Source organism: Acanthisitta chloris, unplaced genomic scaffold (genome assembly GCF_000695815.1).
Source record: "Acanthisitta chloris isolate BGI_N310 unplaced genomic scaffold, ASM69581v1 scaffold25428, whole genome shotgun sequence".
NCBI lineage: Eukaryota > Metazoa > Chordata > Aves > Passeriformes > Acanthisittidae > Acanthisitta > Acanthisitta chloris.
In genome coordinates, this window is record NW_008686868.1 from 15,711 (window position 1) to 22,051 (window position 6,341).

Here is a 6,341-nt window from a genome sequence, read left to right on the forward strand (position 1 = left end):
GCACCAGCTCTGCATCTTAAAGAGGTTCACTCCTGCTTCTTCAGCTTACCCTCCTCGAAGCACTTATGCAAACAAGGAGACAACAAGTGGGACAAAACAGCCTTTATGCAGGATAACTTCTGCATACAGAAAAGGGTGACCCTGCACCCACCAGCTGGAGGCCCTGAATAGGAGCCAAACAAACAGATTTAACCTTTCCTTGTTAAATCGATTCAATTTCACAGTTCACCTTTACATCTCGCCCTGCAATCCCCCACAAAGGCATCTTCTGAAGGCAGCTGCCCACAAATGTAGGTTAACCAAGCTTTCAGCGAAAGGCTTTCGAGATGTGCTGCCATTCCCACAGAGCAGCACTTCAAAGCTTTGCTCTGAGCAAAAAGTCAATTTTTGAACTTTTCAAAAGCAGCAACAACATCAAGTGCAGGCACGGGTTCTTCTCGCAGAGATGGAGGCGAGAGGAGTTAAAATAATCTTTAGAAGCCTTCAGGTCTACTTAGAGTTGCTAACTGCCTTTCAGCTATTCAGAGAGAAATTGAATATGCTGCCTGCCCTGCCCAGAAATCCACCAAAAAGAATAAACCTGGGTTATAACATGTTGTTGAAGAGATGTACGAGCTGGGGCATTCCCACCAGCCAGGCACGTCCTCTTTTCCCATCCCCTCCCGGCTGCACAGGCCAGTTTTCCACCTCCCCCAGGCAAATCCCAGCGTTCCGGTTCCCGCAGCCGTGGCGCGCGGCCGAGGACCAGACCCACGAGGCACCAGGGCAGCCAGAACAGCCTTCCCAGGGACAGCCTGGGCCTGCTGAAATGCTGCAGGTCCTATTAACAGCTTGAGCTGTTTTGGCCCAGAAACCACCAAACGCAGCTCAAACTCTTGAGTCTCATCTGAAAACTATTAGCAAGCAGGAAGGCACTTCTCAGGGGCTGCAGGAGCCTGTGCAGAGAGAGGAAAAGAAGCAAAGGGAGCCAGGACACCCTTTCCACTAGAGTCAGTGCACAACCAGGCGTGGCACGAAGCCAAGGCTGCTCTGCTCTGACTGCTGCTTGGACTCTGTGAGAGTCATTGGTGATCTGCAGGATTTCAAAATAACCCTTCCGGGCCAGCAACACGTTACAGTTCATATCAGCTACAAACCCTTCTTTCCTCTTGCACGTGCTATCATCCCTGCACGTGGTATCTCTCCTGCACGTGGTATCACCCCTACACATGCTCCCATAAAGTCTGAGGTCGGGGTGAGTCCCTTGAGAGGAGCCAGCTCCACCTCTGCACAGCCAGGCTCTGCAGCCCAGCACCAGGCTGCAGGCTCCTTCTCTTGACAAGGACAAAAGGCACAAAGAGGCCATGGCACACAAAACCTGTGCAGCAGCCAGGGCCTGCGCTGGCTGCCTGAGCTCGGGCAAGAGTCCCAGCCAGAATGTCTCTGCCATGAATGAACAGGCGCTGCCCGCGGGGAGGTAAGGCACTTGCGGCCAAAGGAGGGTGGGGAACAGGACTGAGCCTGATCCAGGTTGCTGGAGAGCTTCTCCAGAGCTCCAGGAGCAACACCAGGCTGCAGGACTCATGCAGAGGCCCTAGAGGTTCCTGGTGTGCATGGGGGAAGCAGCACATCCCAGCATGGCTGTGGAAGATCCCACCACACTGGGATGGCAGTGCAGGGAACTCACAGCAGAGCCCGCACTTCCCCAATCCAACCAGCCCCAGCCAGGAAAATATTACTTCATAATCCAGAGCATAAAGAGAGATTTATGACCAGGCTCACTGCCTGCCCCTCTCCCCTCTGAACGCTCTGTCAAGGTCCCCCAGAGCAGTCAAAGTGCTGGGGGCACTGTCTGACTGCCAAGGGCCCGAGCAGCCACTGCCTGCTGGGAATGATGCTGGCAGCTCCCACTCCTCCCAGAGAGCACAGACCCCAGAACACACCCCGAGGCAGCAGAGCCCAAACCCAGCTGGGCTGAGGCTCCCCCAAAGCTTCCACCCACAGCTCCAGCCCCGACTCCAGGCGCCTCAGACAAACCAGTGCAGCCGAAGAGGCTGAAGGACAAAACGCTCAGCCCTGGCAAACTCGTTCAGTAGCTTTTAAAAGCTGATCTGCGTGGAGGGGTGGGAAGAGGAGACACTGACCCTGGAGCACCGAGTGTCTGCAAAGAGCAGGTCCCACAGCTTCTTCCAACCGACTCCTTCCACAACCTTCTTCCCTGGGGTGGGAACACAGATGCAGCTCTGTGCCACCCTGCTCTCCATGTCCCAGAGGGACACTGGAAACATGAAAAAATACAAAGAACTTAGAGCCAGGCTGGTCCTGGAGCAGTCTCACCTGCGCTCAGTCCACGTGGGCATCGAGTGCCTGTGAACACGGGTGAGGAGTTCCCTGGGAAGCCCAAATCCACATGGCTAATGCTGGCACTGTCCTCTCCAAGGAAACAGTCGTCCTCTGTCCTGCCACAGACCGGCGAGTGGCTTCCTTGACTAAGCTGCAGCCAAGAGCCAGGAAAGCTCTGCACGCCCCGGAGAGCAGCTGACTGAGTCGGCGTGTCTTTGGGGATTGGGAACACACTTCCCAAAGCTCTGCAACAGCTCTTTGGAGGGCAGGCAGCGAGAGCCTGGGACACGCTCGAGCCTGTCGGCTGGCAGCACGCAGCGCTGCGTGCGCAGGAGAGAGCGAGCAGCTTGCCAAAAGATTTTGGCTGGGCCCAGCTCCAGGTTTGCTCGGCTCTCGGAGAGGAACCTCGTGTGTCTTGCTCTGGCGAGTGCTTGCTTAGGCTGCTCTGAAAAATCCCATGCATCAGACAGCTAAATACCTTTGGTAAATCTATCTCAGCGCCCAGAAACAATCCCTCGATTCATTAACTGCTGTCAATACTTTCTTTGTTTAATACATTGGTTAGAAACAAAAAGCACATTACAAGTCTTTTTGTGTGTGCCCAGCACATAAATAAAAGCATCTTAACGTTTTAAATGTGGTTCCTGTGCTTTTTAACCCAGTTCCAAATGCAGTTCAAAGTGCAGCTTGACTTGAAGTGAGACTGAGCTCTACTTTCCCCTCCAGTGAGGGGAAAGAATGCCTAGAAGTATTTAAAAGAATATGCTTAAAACAATCTACACAGCTCAAACCTTTCCAAGTGACATCAGATCCTCAACGAGCAAAAAAACCCACCAAATCAAGTTTTGAACTGCACGTTAATGTGTTACCAGCAATAAGAACAAACTTTTCCTTTAATAAAGAGAAAACAGGGGAACACAAAGAGGGATGGAAATGAACTGCTATCGTGACAGCTGCTGGGTTTGAACTGCATGTTAATGTGATACCAGCAATAAGAACAAACTTTAGTAAAGAGAAAATAGGGGAACACAAAGAGGGATGGGAATGAACTGCTATCGTGACAGCTGCTGCATCACATCCCCCTGACCCACACAGCCAGTGCAGCTCTGCTGGCCTCAGCCCCTGCAGAGTGGCAGAAACCAGTGGTGCCAAGCCATGAGCCATCTGTGCCCACCAGCACCCAAAGCCCTGAGCAGCACCAGGGCAGAGAACAAGAGCTTGGCAAGCCCTGGTTTATAATCAGGACAGACAGCACAGCAATCCCCCTGTGCTCCCAGGCAGCTTCCCAGGCTGGCCCTGCCAAAGAGCCAGAGCCACCACTCGGCCCGTGGGAGGTGGCAATGCCACGAGGAGCTGAGGAGGAAGGAGCAGGGTGAGCCCACAGGGAGCTGGCACGGGTGGGAAGCAGAGCTGGACATGCTCCACCAGCTGTCCCTGGGGAGGGCCAGCAGAGCAGGGAGAGCCCAAGCCATGCCAGGCTGGCCATGGTGCTGCCAAGCCAGCTGGTATTTCCTTCCAAACAGGGAGAAGCAGCAGGGGAGAGGAGTTATGCTGTGAGCCAGGCCTGCCATCCTGTGAGGCATGGGATAGGTGAGGCTGTTTCACCTCTTCTCCCACCCAGACATGGAGGCAGCAAGAGATGCCCAGGAGCAGCAGTGTCCTGCCCATAGTCACAGCTGCCCTTTGCCAGGGGCACGGAGCACTTACTGCTCACATTTGAGTTGCATGAAATATTTTGCTTTATTCACCAAAGCCCAAGCAGTGAAGGAATATCTGAAACATTTCCCTGAGAAGGTCAATGTCATGGTCAGCATGAATAAATCCTTGCCTTGGGATGACCAATACCTTCTTCACTTTTGGGAGGTCCCAGTGACCTCCTCAAAGCTGAACAGCACGAGAGTGTCTCAGGCAATCTGCACACCTACTCCAGGACTTCTCAGAGGCTTCTCCTGACACTGGACTTTTTCAACTCAGCTGAAGTTCATCCTATCTTACCACCTCAGAAACATTCTCCTCCTCTCTGCAAGAGTTTTTTACTTGGTCAGACTTTTCCATGCCAGCAGTGAGCAGAGAAGGATGCAGCACTTTACACCACTCCCATCACCTCACTCCAGGCTCCCTCTACACCATCCCCCAAGCAGCAAGAACACCCTAATCCTATTTTCAGAGCATCCATGGAGCTGTATGTCAGAGACATACAAATCCAGGAGATACATTTTGGCTACTTCACTCAAAAATTACAGTTCTAAAAAAAACCTGAGTACATGAAAAAAAATAAATCCAACTGTTCTTGCTAACTTATCTGCTTAAAATCACATTCCCCAGGGGATTTGGAATTTATGTGATTTATGAGCAGCTCTGCACGGCGCAGCAATCACATTTACCTAGGAGGTAAGAAGCACCCACATTAGCAGGCTAGAGTTATCCAGCTCTTGGTGAGAGAGCCAAGACCTTCCAACTTGAGAAATCCACCATCCCTTAATCTGTTTGCTTTTTATCTTCCATTACTTGGCTACTTTAGCTCCGAGCTGAGGCTCCAGAGATTCCCAGAGGAATTAGAAGAGCCCTCAATATTATAAATATTCTTTTTCATTGTAAACACACCCCAGCACTGGGAGCGAAGCGCCAGCACTCTGACATGGCTCCAAACTGGCTCCACAAACCACTCTGCTCCTCACCACATTCCAGCTGAGCCACACTTCCCCTTCCAACCCAGTGCTTTTGTCCAGAGAGACCCAACTGCGGGCAGAAAGGATTTTCCTGTGTGCTCAAAAACCTTGTTCTAGCGAGTTAAAAACTGAGGGTTTGGGGCAGGGATCAGCTTTAGGAGGGCTGAATCTGCGCCACGAACCGCACAGGCGGATCGAAGCACGATCTGCCCACGTCAAAGAGAATCACCAAAGAAACCAAACCATGGCTTGGACTTTCCCACATCGTGGAAGAGCTGATGACTAGAGCAGAGGCCAACCCAGCCTCGGGGACACACCAGCCTTTCGCATGTCAGGGAAGGGTGGGGGAATGGCCAGGAAAGCAGTGATTTAGGCTATATTTACTCAGCTGTCTCCATTCTCTGCTCTCACAGAGAAAGTCACAGGGCCAGTTCCCCAGTGGCTCCAGGAGCTGCTTGGGAAATCAAAGCCGTGCCTTAATGGGAGGAGAAGCAGCCATGGCTCCACTGCACAGGGCACTGGTGCCAAAAGGCAATCCTGGGGCCACCCCAGCTTCTCACAGCTCTCACTTTAGACAGATTTCACCCCAGGTTTTATTTCCCATTGACCACAGACCCCCAGTTTGGGAGGTATATGACCATGGGAATCTTCTTCTTTAAGGGGCTGAGAAGCATCCACAGGAGGAGGAGAAATGCAGTGACAAACCTCCCTGGGAAGCAGTGGGCTGGCTCATCCCAGAGCCAGGGGTTGGGGGCAACTGTGTCAAGAGACAGCTATGCTACAGCCACCCCTGGGTGGGACTCTGGCACATCCATGGGGCACTGGCTCCAACCTGGGCCCTGCTGGGGCTGGACCCCAGGCAGGTATGCACAGAAGTGGGACCACGACAGGCTGCTCTTTTCCAGCTTCACCATTCCACGAGGGTGCCCAGGATCCCCAGCAATGGGGGCTTTACCCTGCCTGAACTGGCACCACTGCGGGGGGAATGGCACAGGGGGCCCTGGGATGGCACTGCTGGGACAGAGACAGCCCAGGGGGATCGGGGGGCACAGCGACACTGGTGCAAGGAGGGGACAAAGCCAGCTCGGGGGGCATTGGGGAGCACAGACAGCACAGGGAGGGGACAGGCACAGCCTGGGAGCATCACTGGGGGGCACAGCCCCTGCACAAGGAGGTGACAGAGAAAGACAGTTCGGGGGGCATTGGGGAGCACAGACTGCACAGGGAGGGGACAGGCACAGCCTGGGAGCATCAGTGGGGGGCACAGCCCCTGCACAAGGAGGTGACAGAGATAGCCCAGGGGGATCGCGGAGGACAGTCCTTGCACTGGGAAAGGACGGGGTCAGTCCG